Source organism: Thamnophis sirtalis, unplaced genomic scaffold (assembly GCF_051295495.1).
Source record: "Thamnophis sirtalis isolate CommonGarterSnake01/CBP01778 unplaced genomic scaffold, rThaSir2_p1.2 scaffold_3, whole genome shotgun sequence".
Lineage (NCBI taxonomy): Eukaryota > Metazoa > Chordata > Lepidosauria > Squamata > Natricidae > Thamnophis > Thamnophis sirtalis.
Genome location: NW_028261383.1, coordinates 79,688,448 through 79,706,549, shown reverse-complemented (window position 1 = coordinate 79,706,549; position 18,102 = coordinate 79,688,448). Strand labels below are relative to the sequence as shown.

Genomic DNA, 18,102 nt, shown 5'->3' with positions numbered 1-18,102 from the left:
AGGGAGGGAGGTTTATGGTGAAATCAGTTTAAAAAGTGCTCCCAGGTCTAAGTTTATTGGTAGTTTAAAAAAACAACACATCTGCATCCAGTAACTGTCAAGCTAGTGGTTTAAACAGGAACTGCAAGGTATTTTGAAAATTGAAATATAAGTTATGAACAAAGTTATATCCTTATATTATTGTTCCATTGCCTCAGCATTTGATCACTGATTCTGGAGTTTTCACATAACCATCCCAATTAGCATCTCTTTTAATGTATTTCTCTTCCATAAATGATCACTGCAGTTCATAGTAGTAATTTTTCTTTCTAAATTCAGATTTGTTCCTTCTTTTGGCCAGGAAAAACTGCCTCATATTCCTTGATGTCTTTTGAGGATAACAGCTAGTTTCCAGGAAGTTCTGTGGCTTCACAATCTGCCTTCATCATCAGTCCACTTCATCAGATTTCCATCTTGAATAAAACATATGAAACCCCCTCACATTTGCCTAGGACAATGATGGCTAACCCTTTTCTAAAGGTGTGGCAAAACTGTGTGCGCGCACGCTGTCTTGCATGCGTGCGTGCATGCCCACCCATCTGCACATGCGTGAGCAACTCACCCCCACTGTGCATGCGCGAGCAACCACTCCATGCAGGGGGGTGGAATTTTCACCCTCCCCAGGTTCCGGAGGCTTTTCTGAATCATGGGGTGGGTGAAAACAGTCTTGTGGGCCAGGGGATTAACTTACGGTTCACCCAATGGGCCTGTTTTTCGCCCTCTCTGGGCTCTGGAGGCTTTCCTGAAGTCTGGGGAGGGTGAAAAACAACCCAATGGCCGAAACGGAAGTTCAGGAACAAACTTCCAGTTTGCCCGTTGGGCTGTTTTTAGCCCTCCCCAGGCTTCAGAAAAGCCTCCGGAGCTGGGGGAGGACAAAAAACAGGCTCACAGGTCAACTGGAAGTATATTCCGGTGTGCACATGTGTGCCAGAGCTGAGAGCTGCCGACCCGATAAATATGGCTCTGCATGCCACCTGTGGCACATGTGCCATAGGTTCAACACCACGGGCCTAGGACAAAGCTACCTGGAAAATGGCCTATGCATCATAGAACCAAAAAAGAAAAGAGGAGGGGAGGGGACACAACCTTCTGTCATGCCTTGAGAATCCATAGACTTTCTGCTTTGGATCACTTAGGCAACATTTATAAAAAAGCATTTTTAACACTTGTGACCATCGCAGCACCCCCATACTCGTGATTTTCATTCGGATGCTTGACAACTCTATAATGATTGCAGTGTCCTGGGATCATGTGATCCCCTTTGCAACCTTCTGATGAGCAAAGTTAAGTGAATCTGGGGAAATCAGATTCACTTAACTGTGTTACTCATTTAATACCTGCAGTGATTCACTTGACAAATGTGGCAAGAAAAGTCATAAAATGGGGCAAAATTCACTTAACAAATTCCTCACTTAGCAACATAAATTTTGGACTCAATGGTTGAGAACAACATGCACAGCACTTCTGGCTGACATAAAGTATTGCGCTCTCCCTCCCCTGTGGTTATGTGACTGCATTTTGGGTGCTTGGCAATTGGCTCACATTTAAAGCTGCAGTGTATTAATTTAAAATTGCAGTGTTCCACAATCACAGGATTTGCGATGTTTTTCATCAGTTCCATTTGGGAGAATGGATTCAGACTTACAACTCTATGATTCACTTAACTTTTGTATAAAAATGGAAAACAAAGTGGGTCCAGTTATGTGGTGCCTCAATTTACAACCAGAATGACTTATGACTGTCCCAATTGAGGTCATAAGCCGAAGACTACTCGTATATAAGATGGGAAAGTCATTAAAGTCACTGGCACTTCCAATAGAGAGGAGCTAATGTTAGAAAAATGCCGGGTTGCTATTATATGGATTTTCTGAGGAGCAAGTTCAAGGACAGCATTTCATAATTACATTGCACAGGTCTTCGAACGGGCTTGCCCGCATCCATGTGGATGTGTGCAGTGCGTGCATGCGTCTTGGTGCTTCTGCAAGCCTCCGCAATGCTCCAGCTGTTCAGCAGAGCATCGCACAGGTGCTGTACGCGCTGTGCACGTGCGTGTAAGCACTGAAGAGGTAAAAGGACGGTAAGAAACGAGGGTGGGCGGGCAGGCCCTCTGGAGTAGCGTACCAGAATGGTATCCAGTGTTCCGGGCTAGCTCTGGTACGCCCGTACCCGGGCGTACCTCCTGCAACCCACCACTAGTCTAGAGTAGCCTTCCCCATCTTGAGAGTCTCTAGATGTATTGGTACTTTAATCTGTAGAATTCCTAACCAACATGACTATTAGCCCTGTTGCCTGGGAATTCCTGTAGTCCTAATAGTCCCAGTACATCTGAAACACCATCTGGGTGTCTAAGCACTGGTCTACTGTGAGGTCATGAATCAAATTTGCTCCTTGCAAAGATTTGCTTATCTCTAGCTTCATATAATCCCACTATCTCTTATCCTTTTAAATGCAAAAGGAGGTGGGAAGCAATCTTCACTTAATTCCTCCACATCAAGAGCAATTCTATACACAGAAGGAAGCAAACATCATTGCTTGCCTGCACATATCTCTACAAAGGTGGAGATGGCATTCTTCTTTTCCTCCTCCATGGAATAAGGGACTCCTAAGAGCAGAATATAATAGGATTGTGGAATTTCAGGAAAGTTTTCAAGTGGAGCAGTGGGGTGCACAACAAGCTGAGATTTCATCAGAACGATAAAACATGTATTATGATATCCTAACATACACTCTACCCATTATGTCTTTGTGAACAATGAAAACATTGGGATGCATGTACAAAATGAGAAGACTCTGCATCATCACGATAGAACTATTTCATCATTTCCCCACCCACTCTGCCCCTTTCATATACAAGCCAATGCTCAGAAACCCCATCTATTTGTTGTCATCCAGATCTGTAAGGGATGGTATCCTTTGACATCGGGTCCAAGTCTTTCAGCTCTGGTCTACACTTTTCTTTCAAAGATCAAGAACCATGAAAATAAGTGGCAGATGCTGACTCAAAATGCGATGAAAAAAATGCGCAAAATGCAACTATAAATTATTTGAAGCTTTTAGGAAAAATGTGTCAAAATGGTCTGGTAATGACCTTTATTGTGCCTGAAACAGCTTTATTATTTTGAATAGTGACTACAGCCCAAACAGGAGTTCTGTTACTTTCATGTGAACCAACTACAATTTACTGATGGTTTTCAAGCTCAGTGTACATTAAACATGTTAATTTTTTTGTAGAGAGTTGGGTTATCATATAAGACTCTATTTGTATACACTTCAAATTGCAGTACTTTTACAATACACAAAAAACATTGGGCCTAACTGTGCCTTACTAATTATTCATGGTGTTAATACTTGTTTCATTCTCAACTTTTGCTTTGAACAAGGACAATAATTTTTTATACTTAAAGTGTAATGTATTAAATGGGCCAAAGTTTTTAGTAGTAGATTTGATGCCCAATATATATGGATCTTTTTGTTCTAGTCTATACATTAGTCAATAAGAAAATATTAAAATGAGCTGCACCCATATTATTCATTTTATATTTTGATCTTTTCCCAAATGATAGTGTTTTGCATTTTCCCCATTTATGCTTCTAGTTACACTTGACGTTGGCCTCAATCATTAAGTGTATGTTGGGTGCCAAGCATTCTGTTACATACAGTGATGACTTTGAGGAAATCCTTATTTGCATCAAGCAGTGATTTGTTTTTAGTGAGAGCCAATTAGGAATTAAATATAAAGTCTAACCTAGAATTAATTTCCAAGCTAGGCATACAATAGATCCTTGGGCATTAGTGTCCTGCCAAACTAAGATACCAAACCTACCAAAACCATGGAGAAGGGAGAAACCAATTGAAATTGAAAGGACAGCAATATTCTATGCCAAAACTAGCACAAGGAGATTACTGAGAATAAGTCTTGAAAGAAAACTTGACAGCCTTTATTTTTCTGTAATGATAGAACGAGTGGCCCAGCATAAGATGGATTAATGTAATATATAGCCAAATAACCAGAACTTGATTGTGGCATTTGGAGTATACCTAAGATGGGCTTTGCTTGTAGAATTTGATCAGCTTGTCGTGGACTATCTCCTCTAGATGCATCATGTTCTGAAGATCAGTTTTGATGTAAAGTTTTTTGCAAGTGTTTAATTCAGATGTTTCTCCAAAGCAAACCAAATCGCATGATTATTGATGCAGGAAAAACAGGTTAATGGTTAAGTTCCAGGGTCAATAACATCTTCATTCAATTGTCTGGAGGCAGCCATGAGTGGCACAGAAAAAAACCTTTGTAGCAAAAAGCAAACCTAAATATACAGGAAGTAGCAGGAATAAAATTATCCCAAGATTCAGAATAAGACTTCCTAGAAAGGTGCTGGAAGAATCATCTGGGCAAATGGTTCACAACCTTGCCATTTAGATATTGTTGCTTGATGTAGTTGACTGGAATTGTATTCCAATATTTGAGGATGGGAGACAGGCAACCATTGTCCTTAGGGAAGAAAATAGGAGTCCATCAGGTCGGTCCTGCTTGTGGTTCCAATTATATACTCATCCACATAGCTGCTATGGAAATTAGCAGAATATGAAAGCCGAAGGATAACAGCAAAGAGTGCAAACTAAAACTGTGTCTCTGAAACTTGCCTGAATGAATTTTCCTTAACAGGAACACATAGAAGAACAGTCCAAATCTAATCCAGAGTTCCAAGATCTAGATCAGGGGTGTCAAACTCATATCATCATGGCGGCAACACATGACATATCGGGACTCATCCCCCTTGCTAAACCAGATGTGATCTGTCCCTACAACTATCCCCCTTTCACTGGCAGGGTGGCACCATGATCATAATTGCCAGATTTTGCTTACACTTTTTTTTTAAAAAAAGCATCTGCCTATGTTTCCAAGGATGAAATATAGTTTTAAATAGCCATTGTAATTTTGCTAACATAGACATTTTCCATCAGAAATATGAGAAGCTGCAGTTTATCAATATGCAGTGCTTGGCTGCTTCGACTTCTCTTATTCCAGGAATGTTGGGCTAAGGCTGCTTGCGGCTTGTCGATGAATTGTCCAGGTATCCTCCAATTGTTGTCATTGGTACTTCATGTAATTCCTCTGATTAAATTGACTTGCTACAGTATATGAGTAAAAGCTGGTCAGATAAGTGCTCTAATAGAGGTTTAATGGGGTTACTGATATTTATTTCAGTGTCTGCATATGAATAGTTTAGAGTATTCTCTTTTCTAAATGATGAAATAAAACTACAATCTTAACAACAGCTTTCTAATATTAAAAAATACTATGTGTGGGAATGAGAATGGGAAACCCTAATTCAGTCCAGTAATGCCTGTAATATAACATTAACAGCTAATGAATGCATTTATTTGAGGAAAGATCATGTTTTTCTCTTGAAACAGAATACTCTCTCTTGAATCCTGGAAAAATTAAGTATCTCTGAGAATGGCTAATTTCAAGAGAAAATGAATGGATGATGTGCAAGAAGAGTGAAACTAATCTTCATTAATTGTCCAAACTTGCTTATGTGGGAAGATTGCTCATCTTTGATCACAAGGATAAAGGCAGACGTATGGCCCAGTCTCTAGATCAACCAAAGAGTTATTTTAGAATTCCCTGTGTTCTTTGAACGGATTCTTCTTACTGGACTTCTGCCCATATATTGCTGCTTTGCTTTTCAGATCAGTGGAAAATAGCAAGATATAGCTGAACCCCTTCCTGACCATCCCCTCTCCAAATCAACGACATTGCTATCTAGCAGCAATGCAAACAAAAAAATGAACTTGGATTTTGGGCAGAATGTAAGAGAATGATAGCAGAAAATATGCTTTTCTATAAATTTGCTAGCTGTCCTTATATTTGGTACTTGTTCTTGCTTCAAATATGGTGTTTAGTTACTGTTCTCTTGGGTTTAGCAATGAGGGAACAAGTTGAAAGAAGGCAATAGGAGCGCTAAGAATAATCAGAGCAATATTGGTAGATACAATAACATCATAAATAACAATATCCAGTTTAGGAAAGGCTTATTCAAGTTATTTTGCCCCATAGTACAGGCAAAAATGAGCTATTGAATTAGCTGAAACTCAGCTCATTCTGGGATGGAAGTAGGACTAAGTATACCATTGGAATTGGAATATGAAATGTAATGTTGGCATTTGAGTTCTAGATAATTTGTGTGTGCTATTATGGCACTTCTTCTCCTTCATTCATGGAACATGGAGTTTCTAGTGCATACACATTTGGGTGTTTACATCATTTTGGAAACATTTGGAGAAAATGGAACTGAAGTTTTGTTTTCGGTCCTTACTTGTGTGTTGCAGCTACTTTGTTTAGCCAGACTTCTTGTCATTGTGTTGATGAATAACCATAGCAAAAGAAAGGGCTAAAGTCTCTGCACAAGATTGGCCACTGTGGTCATAGCATAAACCGCACAGGAATATGATAACTTCATTGAAGTAGTTAAGATTTTAATATGGCCAGTAACCAGAGTTCTCAGTTGCTTTCTTCAATGTGATTTTCAATGTAGTTGATAGCACTCAGGTACCGTACAGCACCATAGACCATATCATGTAATCTCTGAATAGAATATATCACCAGTACATAATGCTGCAAATGAGTAAAGATGTAGGAAAAGTTTAGTAAATATGAGGTTTAGATCTAGTTTCGAATTTTCCACTTTGCTGTAAGATTTTATCTCAATAGCTGAGAATTTAGGAAATGTTAGTAACTATTCAAAATGAACATTTGTCTTCCTCATTTCCTTTAAGAAATCCATGGTGGCAACTATAATTATGGTAGAATCTTGATTTAATAGACCATTTGGGAGTTAAGGGCTCTCCATTAAATCCAAATATGGTACAAAAGACTACATTGGTGCAAAGGATTTAAAAACATCAATTGGATAATTATGCAAATGACATAAATTACATTAATTGTCTGGTCTGCTTCAGAAACAGCAGAAAGTGCAGTCTCCAAAAAATGCTGTTTGTTGCATCTGAAGTTTGATTGATGGATTAACATTCTCTCAGTTTTCAGCCTGATGTCTTAATCATTACACCAATTGGCTCTGAATCAAAATGAAGTATTGCGAATTACAGTGAATTATTTTTGTCCTGATTACCAGGTATTTAACAGAATCTTCTCACAAGGAAGGGGGAAAAAATTAAAGTACAAATGAAAAATCCTATATAATGTCTATCTTTCCCTAGCTTATCAACTCCAACTTCAGTTTCAAGCAAATCCAGTCATGAGATTTCTCTTACCCAATAAACGTATACACCAAATGCACTTTTATATGTGCGCACACTTATAGTATGCATGCATGTATAATCAGAAACCACAGAAAAAGCGGCGAGACCCAAACTATTATACAGACATAGATATTACTAATAAGATAGCCTATTTATAAAATTAATTGAGCCCCATCTGCTTCTGATTTCTCCCACACTTCCTGACACAGAAGTTTATAATTATGTACACTTTTCCCTCCCTCTTTTAGCAGCAAAGGAAAAGAACAAAAACAGGATGGAGTTGAAAGAAGGAGAAGGAAGTAGCAACATTGGTGGGGTGGGGTGGGGGAACATGAAGAAAAGAGGGGATAAAACTGGGCAGAGGTGAGGTAAAGAAAAATTGTGTAATGGAATATGGTGAAAGCAGAAGGAGAGAGTCTCCCTAGGAATCAATCAGGCGAGAGTTAGAAGCCCCCGATGGCTTAATGCAGTGGTCTCCAACCTTGGCAACTTTAAGACCTGTGGACTTCAACTCTAGGAGTTGAAGTCCACAAGTCTTAAAGTTGCCAAGGTTGGAGACCATTGTCTTAATGGTCCTGTCAGGCCTGGAAGCCATCTTTTATATTGGGCTTTCAGCCACATTTAATGCTGTGGGAAATTGGGAGGGGGGATTATATGGCGTGTGATAGATATAGTCAAAATAACATTCCTTTCTCAGAGAGTCAAGAATGTCTTGCCCTGCAGCTGGAGTGTTGTTTCTGGGAAGCATCTCCAGTTGGGAAATTGCCTGATTGGAGCATATGACTGACATGTGGGTGCTGGGCAGGGACTTGAAATTTTGTTTGGGTGGGCAAAACCTGGAAACTTTCAGATTCGGATTTTCCCAGATGTGCCAATATGACATCTCTAATAAAATGGAACTTTGAGGAAACTCAAACCTCAGAGTCTGCTGTCGATAGGGGTGTTACTTGGAACCCTGACAAGTCCTTTCTCTGACCATTAAGCCACTGGGAAATTCTGCCTCTCTTGTCTGGTTGTTTCCTAGGCAGCATCCCACCCCCATTTCCCCATCTACGTATATATTACAAGGTAACTGGACTGGAAAGAAACTGGGAAGCATATTTTAGGTGTTACAAAAAGGGTTAAGTTCTCTGGGCAATCAGCTTTTTATAGCAGTTAGCAATAGCAGTTAGACTTATATACCGCTTCATAGGGCTTTCAGCCATCTCTAAGCGGTTTACAGAGTCAGCATATTGCCCCCAACAACAATGTGGGTCCTTTTTTGGAAGCAATAGTATCTTTAAGGGCATTTAGACATTTTTTTTTACAGGAATACCTATAGTAATTTGCAGTGCCCTCCATCTGCTTATTTTCAATGGAATTTCTATTCTTAATGGTGGTAACATGGCTGCACTATAATAATTGGAGGAAAAACAACAACTTGTTTTTCTGTTGGGTAAAGATATGAGGAAAGGCAAATTTGATTTAGTGTTAACAAATTAATAAGGTTGTCCTCAGTATAATTTTGAAAGAAAATATGTCTTTCATTCACAGCATATCATTTTGAAATCTTTCAGGTCGATATGTCACGAGCAAGTTCATGAACCTTGCTTTGTAGCTAATCAACAACTCATGAAGATCTTCCAGCAGCTTCTGGATGAAATGCAAAGATTTATAACATTACGGTATTTGCAATTACATCATATTATGGTAAAAACATACTAGAATTTTTTTAAAGCTTCCACAGAACTGATTGGTATAAATAGTCCCAAGTAAAATATATTTGACTGCTTATTAGAAATTTCATTCTCATTGTAGAAAAAAAAATCTGATCAATAAAATGATTACTATTTAACAGTAAACCCCAAATCTGTCTTACCCCCGCCTCATAATAAGATTGGCTCAGAATAGGAACGTTGCTACAGTGTAAGTCCAGTTATTAAGTTGTTTAATTGTACAGTAAAAACAATACTTCCCTAAAGATGGATGTGCGAACCTGTAAGAGCAAGGTGAAAATAAAGCAAGATCAGTGACAACTGAAGTATGAATGGTCAGAATTGGAGTCCATGTGCAGAAAAAGCAAATGCTTTTCAATAATGAGATATAGCTTCATAATCAATAGATGTGACTATTAAACAATTTGTTGCCTGGCTCAGTCAATGCAGCCCATCTCTTAAACTTCACCCCAAATTGTTATGAGAGGGACAGACAAGGCATGTTTTCCTAAAAAGCTGAAATGCTGGCATCCATTTGAGCAAAATACACCCATCTAACAATTGTAGGAGGTGAGCTATGCTAGTTTATGACAGCAGGAAAAAAAAATCAGAAAAAGTCTGGTAACAATGAGAATTCCAGCACTGTTCCCAAGCAACCAAATTTTCTGGTCCATCACTGATAGAGGCAGGGGAAAAAATCTTTCAAAGAAGGATAGTTCCAGAGAAGCATTATTCTAGTCAGTGTTCTCTACTCTCTTTTGCCAATCTGGTGCCTTTTAGAGGTTTGAGTATTTTAGCGCCAGAAACTGCAGCTTAAAGGTAAAGGTAAAGATTCCCCTCGCACATGCATTCTAGTCATTCCTGACTCTAGGGGGCAGTGCTCATCTCCATTTCAAAGCCGGAGGGCCAGAGCTGTCCAAAGATGTCTCCATGTTCATGTGGCTGGCATGACTAAATGCCGAAGGCGCATGGAGCACTATTACCTTCCCACCAAAGGTGGTCCCTATTTTTCTACTTGCATTTTAATGTGCTTTCGAACTGCTAGGTTGGCAGAAGCTGGGACAAGCAATGAGAGCTCACTCCGTTACGTGAAGCTAGGAATTTGAACTGCCGGACTGCCAACCTTTCTAATCGACAACCTCAGCGTCTTAGCCACTGAGCCACAACATCCTTAAAATACAGCATACATATGCTTTGTCACTTTCCTACTTAGTCAAATCAAGAACTTGCAAAACCTGTTTGCTGCCAGTAGAAGAGACATTAATACTGCTTTGCTACTTCAGATCATTTCCAAAAGCCTGAAAGCAATTATTTTTAAAATCTCTAGCATGAATCTATTTCTAAGCTGCAGCGCAAGAAGAATCTCTCTGGATGCATTAAGAATGTGCAGTATTTTTCTTGGGCCCCGGGGAAAGATACCCCAGCACTGTAAAAAATAAAAAATAAAACAACCTTTGTAAAGGAGAATTAAAAATGTGGATTTTTAAGTCAATAGGAAGGAACGCAGCATATTCTATTACTTCTGCAGTAGGAAATTGCTGGATTTACAAAGTGTGCTTCAAAGTCAGTGGACCTTAAACTATGTTGCATGCATTGCCCCAAACATGAAGGTGTTCCATGCATTGTCTCTATATCCATCAGAAGGTTTTTTTTCCCTCCCCATGCTGGTTTTGGATCCATTTAATTTCTCTAGCCAAACAAATGCCTCTAGCTATAAATGATGAAATGTTGGCAAATCGCTTCTCATATGTCATATTGTCAGAAAAATTATGACTTCTTGATGGAAAAATTCCCAGGGAGTGTGAGTTTATAGGTGAAAAAGCAATAAAAGGTTTTCTAATTTTTTTCCAATGTATCTTTGTGAGAGCAAATTTTCAGCATTCTCAACCAAATGCAAATATTAGACTTGAACTAAGCATATGAGGGTGTTTTTTTTAAAAAAAATCATTTTGGATTGATGAAAAATGAGGTCATTAGCATTATTGTATTTGTATTGTATTTATTTGGTTTGTATGCCGCCCTCTCTCAGGGAGACTCAGGGCGGCTTACAGATAAAAAAGGAAGTGGGGGGGGGGGGGGGACATACAAGAATAAAATAAAAAAACAACATTAAAAAATTCCACAACATTCATAACTTAGGATGGGGCTGGATAAATCAACAGCCCCAGGCCTGCCAGAACAGCCAGGTTTTAGTCGCTTTGCGGAAGCAACCTCATACATTACTTTAAGATACCGTATATAATGAATGTAGCATGCAAAGCAAAATAAACAATATCGTTAAAATGTGTTTTATTTAATTCTTTTTAAAAAGAAACAGCAACTATAAAGTTCTTTCTCATTTTAATAATTGTTTGCTGTTCCATGGTTTTAAAAAGTTAAAAAAACTCTCCTTTAATCTAAGACTACTTCAGTTAACATGCAACAACATCAACCATCTACCTGTGCACAGTTCAACAACCCACAATTATAGATGCACAAAGATTTAATTCACTCCAAATTTTTAATTTAATTTGCAATCTGTGAATACACAAATTAGAATAGGGTGACTATTGGACACTTTTCTGATTGTTTCTACTATATTCTCACCATTAAAAAGTGCATTATAATAAAAATGAAATACATACACGCACATGGGGGGAGGGAGAGAGGGGGGGGAAGAGAGTGTAGAAGAAATATGTTTAGATTAAATGTGAATATTTATCTCCACCCCCACCCCACCCCGGAGATCGAAAACATGAGACAACCGGGGGGGAAAAATCAACTCTGACATTGACTGGAAATAGACAAGAAGATGATGAGAGAATGAAATTTACTGAAAAGCTCTAGGTTATGGATATCACGGAATGGGTAGTTGAACAAAATTTTGGCAGGTCTGATGAAATCATTTGTTTGTTCTAATGAAAAGTTATGTCAAGAAAATGATTTGCCAATTATTGTAAATTAATAAAAAAAATCTTATCTAGCTTTAAAAGGTCAGTGATGAATCCAAGTCTGGACCCCAAAGTTACTGCTAAGTCTTCAGCATCAAGTTCTTTGGCATCATTAGCTGAGATTAGTCTGGGGGTACCAAATGCAATTTCACTCACAGAATGTTACAGTTCAATGAATGGACTTTAGTTTTTTGAATGTCTCAGCAGTCTTGTTTGGGGCATGCACTTTAAAGTTGCCTAGGTTGAGACTCATTGAGTAGAGTAGCAACTTAGTGTTAGACTCAGTGGTCAAGACTAAGACAGATTCGAGTCCTCTTTCAGCCATAGAAACTCCACGGGGGGACTCAGGATTAGTTATGGTCTCTCACATCCCAATCTAGCACACAGATATGGCAGGGGAGAGTGAAAGGAGAAAAGAAACTGCTTGAAACTGCTGGAGAAATAATAAAACCTAATATAGAATTTTGTTCTATAAAAATACATCTTTCTACTCAGCTTCAAAGAGCTTGTCTAGAAAGTGTGTGGAAATTCCAAGAGATGGCATTATTTCTTTTACCATATGCAATTCATTATAATTTTCCATGCATCTTGGAAGGGACTTTGTGGAATTTTAGTTCTGCCAAATCAAAGCTGTTCATTGAAAGAGTCCAAAGGAAAACACCAATCTTCACCAAGTTTTGTGTATGCATTTGTGCATTAAATGACATGACTTTGTTTAAAAAGAGCCACCCTTAACATACTGTACTGAATTCAGGACAAGATGTCATTTATTTTATTTTTGTTTGCCTCATTTGTTTTTCATCTATTTGCATCTATTCTTTATTTAATCCACAGCAGAATATAGATGGTCTTTTTTATTTTAGGATGAAAGAGGAAAGAAACTGTTCAAAGGGACAGCTGGTTCTTGTATCAGCTTTCCATCATTCCAAAGCTACTGAAGGAGAGTCTATGCATTTAGTGGGTGTATGATGGGGAAGACTTTGGGGTGAGTTCTAATTGTGCAGCAATATCCATATACTCTGGGAGGAGATGTTTACAATATCAGATTAGTATTCGGAGATGGTAGGCCTAATATTACTTTATCTAGAAGAAAACCCTACTGGCTTTTAATTAGAGGTACATAAACATATGACCTCTTAAGCAGTTGTTTTTTGTTTCCGAAAAGCATAGCTTACATTATTGTTTGGCTTTCTGGGGGCCTCTAAGCTCAGCACTTAATAGGCAATTCATTACATTTCTTAAATTGCACTCTGATACGGAAAAAAAATAGGATTCTCACTGCAAACATGTGAAACTGACATTGATTGGAAATCCATCCCATTCACACGCTAGGATGATGAAGCAAGGAAATCAATGGGAAAATCATGGAGCTGAGCATAAGAGAATTAATTCAAATTAAAGAGATGAGCGTTACTCTTTTATTTTATATGGTATATGATCTGTTACAGTAGTAAGTTTCGGCTAGTAATCATATGGGTTAAGAGTCTCTAGGGAGGAAAAAACTTCAATATTAGAATAGCCCCCGACCCTACAAATGGAACACAGTCTCCCCAGATATCATAATGTAGTCTAGATATGTGGAATTGTCAACCCATGGGAACCTGAGGCAAGATAGGTCACATGCTATAGGATCAGATCAATCAAGTACAGTTGGAATGGACAAAAGTTTGATTACATTTACATTTTGTGACATTCAAGAGCACACAGGGAGCACAGGTGAAAATTAAATCATTAGAATTGGTGGGACTGAACATGTTGGGTCCTTTCCTGGGACTTATCGTAGACTATAAGTAGTGAAATAGCCGCATAAAGCTTTGTGGGGTCTCCTTACAACTTTGCTTTTTCCAACCTTATCTTAGTAGGCAAAAAACAACCACAACTTTAAACTAGAAAAAGAATTTGGCAGGGATGTAATGCCCTCAAAAGTTTGTTGAAGGCTGTATGATGGTCAATGGTTGGGTACTCTTGAATTAAAACTTGAAGAGGCATATATATTTTCACAGTGAGATTAAATTGTAATAAACGGACTTTCAATTAAGGGCACATTCATTTTAACAGGAACACCTTGTCATTATTGTGCTTCATTTTAATGTTCTTCACAGATGACTGAAAATTTTTTTTACTAGCAAAAAAATATAAGTCATTGAAGGCTCAGATGATGATTGGCATTTTTAGTAATAAAATATTTTTAAATTAAGGTATGTACATTGATTTTTAAAGATAATGCTATTGCACACTTAAAAGACTACAGTGCAAGGTAAACATAATTTTTAAAAAATGTCTGTGATTTGCAATATTTACTTTATTGCAGCTGCCGTGAACTGAACCCACAATATCTCCAAGATATGCCTGTATTTTAAAAAGAGAATATTTTGATTCCGGAGCACCACAAAATCAGAAATGAAAAAAAAATGGCCTTAATTGTATCTGGCTTATTATTTTTTGATATTTTTATGTTTTGATAATATATAAATACATGTTTACAGTATGTTTAACTGCTTAATCCAATATTAACACTGCAGATAATGATGCCTCATCCTTTTTAAAATATATGGTTCACGGCTCTTTTTATTAGAACAGCATTTGGCACTGTCAGTTTTGAGGAGACAGGAGACCACATGGTTGAGCTTGCACATCTGTTTACAATATGGGTTGATTTTGTATCCAGAGCTGGGAACGATGGAATTTGTATTCCATCATTTAGCAGGCCCAAGGTTGCTGGACAGATTGGAAGATCCTGACTCCTCCGAATCCCCCCACCCATTTAAATCAATAGGCACTAATATTTCATGACTTGAGAAAAATCAAGAATTTGCTATTTGAAATCACCTGGTTTCCATATGGAGGGGAATGATTTTGATTTCATATTCTGCTCCTTTTTTCACCTACCATTAATCCATATGCTTTCCTTCCAATATAGACTCTCACAGCATTAACTAAGCATTGAAGCATATACATTGAAGGAAGAATATGATTCTGACATGCGTCAACATATACTGGGGGGAAAAAAACTGTCCGCAGGCAAGCCTCTATGAACACTTTTTGCCCACTGGTTAGTGCAAATCTGTCATTTAATTCATCCGCATAGGCAAGCAGTGGTTTGAGATTTGTTTTAAAACTGTGAACACTTGCTGTGGATTTACCGCCACATTTATGACAATCAAATAGGTAGATGATCCCAATGATATCAATCAAAGGCATTTAACATTTTTTATTTTGAGGTCACTGCTTTTATCCCTGTGTCAAAACGTTTGTCAGAAAAGCCCTGCGTAGTTCAGGACCTCCTTCACCCAGCGAAGGAATGATGCAGCCTTATGCAGATGTGACCAGATCTATCTCTCGTTCTCAGCAACCGTCCCTTCTTAGTTCACCAGATAATTTAAGCTTTCGGACATGAAGGCACTTATTAACCATCCTCGTGGCCTTCCTCTTCTGCCCTTAACTTCCCGTGTTAATGCAACCCTGCGGGCCCACTGCAGCCACGTTGATGGCACTCGGCTACATTCGCGGGTGTCTCGGGGATCGGAATTAGGGAGAGGGAGAAAGCGCGGGTCGAGACCCACATCCAGACAACTAAGTGTCCAGCCCAGGCAAAATTTAGATTCCCCTCCCTCCCTGCTATCGAAGATCCAACTGCGATAGGGCTCAGAACCCTTTACCCAAGGCTTCCAACTTTGAATCGGATCGGGTCTTCTCTTCCCCATCCCCCACTCCCAATTAAGACGGAATCTTTAGTTGTGACATTCCTTGTTGTCATGGAAATGAGCGCGAGAGTGCGAGTTGAAAGGAAATCAAAATAGCAGGTGCTTCGACGGAAAGGGGGAGGCGAGAGAGAGAGAGAGAGAGAGAGAGAGAGAGGGAGGGAGGGAGGGAGGGAGAGAGAGGATGGTGGTGAGAAGTCACACTTGCTAATGCCAGTTGGGGGGCCACCGACTCCGGTCGGTCGGTCAGTGGATCGCCCCATCCTCAGCAGCCAGTCTGCCTCCCCTGCCTCCCCCCCCCCATCCCGACGCTGCTGGGGCGAAGGAAGGGCCTTTTCGTCCCGCTCCTTAGGGAAGATGCGTGCGCTCTGACTCCGCGGGGAATCGGCGGCGGAGCGCTGGAGAAGAAGGCATAAAAGGGATGGCGGACGGGACGGTGTAGGTGTGAGAGAAGATCCCCGCCCCGCAAGGGGTACAGCGCGACACCGTGGGAAGCAGCAGACCAACTCGCAGCTCAGCTGCCCCAACCCCTTTTCTCTCTACGGCGGAGAGAGGCGCCTCGATCCGAGGCTCTGCGGAGGAGGAGAGGAGCGGGCTGCAGACTCCGTTCCTCTTACCCCTTCCCTCCCGTCCAGCAGCGCGTCAGACTGAGCAAAGAGGGGGTGCCGTGGCGCTGCGGACTCTAGAAGGGACTCACTCACTCCCCTCTTCCCCAGTTGTTGCGCGCAACGACGGGTGCCCGCGCCTAGCAGGAGAGCCGCCGGGTTCTGCCGACGCCGTTTGGCCGCAGATCAACTTTCGCGAGGTCCGATCCAACGGCCGGTTTTCTTAAATTCCCGGCCACACCGTCCAATTAGTCTTTAGGAGCCCCCGGGAGTCTCCCCGTCAGAACTGCCCTGCCCGATTGCCTGCCCTGCTTATCTACGCGCGTTGGACACCCCCCGCCCCTTAGTAGAGGCAGAAGCGCATCAGAAAGAGAGGGGAAAAATAAATAAATAAATAAAAAGCGAGAGCGCGAGCAAGTGAGAGGGAGGGACTTCTGTTTTTACATTGCAGTTCACCAGGACTGAGCTCAAGAGTCACTTTCCCAAAGTAAAGGTGCGGGGCAATCTTGGCCCGAGAGGAGAGAATGCCAAACGCACGCCGCGGTACATCATACGTCGAACGGCCGTGGCCAAGCTCTCTCTCTCTCTCTCCCCCCCCCCCCCATCTTCGCCCAAAGAGGCTGCTCTCCAAAGCGCACCGCGCATCAGGCAGCATCTCTAACGCTCCGAAGAAGAATTCCTTCCCGGCCCGGATTCAAAGGGAGACGCGCCGGTCCACAGCCGCGCTCAATCGCCGAAAAGCTCCAGCCCCGCTCCCATCTCCAGACTGCACCAAGCAAGCGCTGCCTGAGGCGCGCCGCGATCGGGCACTTACTTGCAAATCTGCTCCGGCCGGCGGTGGGATCCGAGGGATGGAAACGTCCGGGTTTTATTTTATTTCTTTCTTACGCGCTCCCTCCCAGTTCTTTCCTCCGGTCCTTTGGAGCCCTCTCTGCTCCGATTCCGGAGCCTTCCTGGTGATGGAATCAAAACTCCACCAGAGCCCGCTTGGCTATTCCCCGGGCCAGGGACGCTGCGGGGTTGCAAAGGAGGATGGGTTGCGTCCCAGTCCGCCGTAGGATCCCGTCGACTGAGGAGGGAGCCGAGAGCGCTCGGTGCTCCGCGACTCCTCGCAAGTTGAGCATCTCAGTTGAGTTCCAAGTAGGAAAGTTACGAAAGACGAAACTGACAAAGTCCCGCCCAGAAAAGGCGGGGCCAGCGTCCAACAACGCCACCCGGAAACTTTTAAGCCCCGCCCACCGTCTTTTTCAAGATTGTTGATGCTCCTGTGCATAATTATCTTTTTTAAAGGTTTAGGGATAAAAGATATTTCCTCCCGATAATAAGCCAGTTTCAGTAAGGGAAGCTGGAACGATGCAAACGTTTTCAGCCTAGGAGTTGTAAAATGGGGCTGGAGACGTTGTTTATAATATTATAAATTTCATGGCATTTATGCTATTAAGACCCACCGCCATAATTGACTTGGATCCCAGAGTTATATTTATGCACATGTTTTTTGTAACCCGGCTTTACACTGTGTCTTTGCTGTCAAACAGCTGGCTTGAATCATGACTTTTCATTAAACACCTCAACCATAATAACAACAGATGGAATATTAGAGGTGCATGGGGTGTTGTTTTTTTTTTTTTTTGCAAAATAACTTTTGGGAAGGAGCATGGGAAAACTGTGCTGAGCACCAACTTCATGGCATAATCCTGATGAAGTCAGTCTTCCGAGATGAGCAGGTAGGAGCTGTCGAAAGTCAGGCTCCATTAACAACAAATCTCCTTGTATAACACCCAACATCATGCCTGATGAGGTTTATTTGAAAGCTGAGTCAAGCCAATTTTACAGAAAAGAACTTATTAGGCATTTGAAGAGTACGCCAGGA

General features: G+C 40.8%; 1 protein-coding gene across 1 annotated transcript in view; it reads right to left on the bottom strand.

Moving 5' to 3' along the window:
• CAMKV (CaM kinase like vesicle associated) overlaps positions 1–17,317 on the bottom strand; it is a 61,983-nt gene extending 44,666 nt beyond the window's left edge. The window contains exon 1 of the mRNA XM_087709277.1: positions 17,047–17,317. The gene's annotated coding sequence lies outside the window, so the exon portion shown is untranslated. The remainder of the gene's footprint in view (positions 1–17,046) is intronic.
• Between the last annotated feature and the right edge of the window lie 785 nt (positions 17,318–18,102).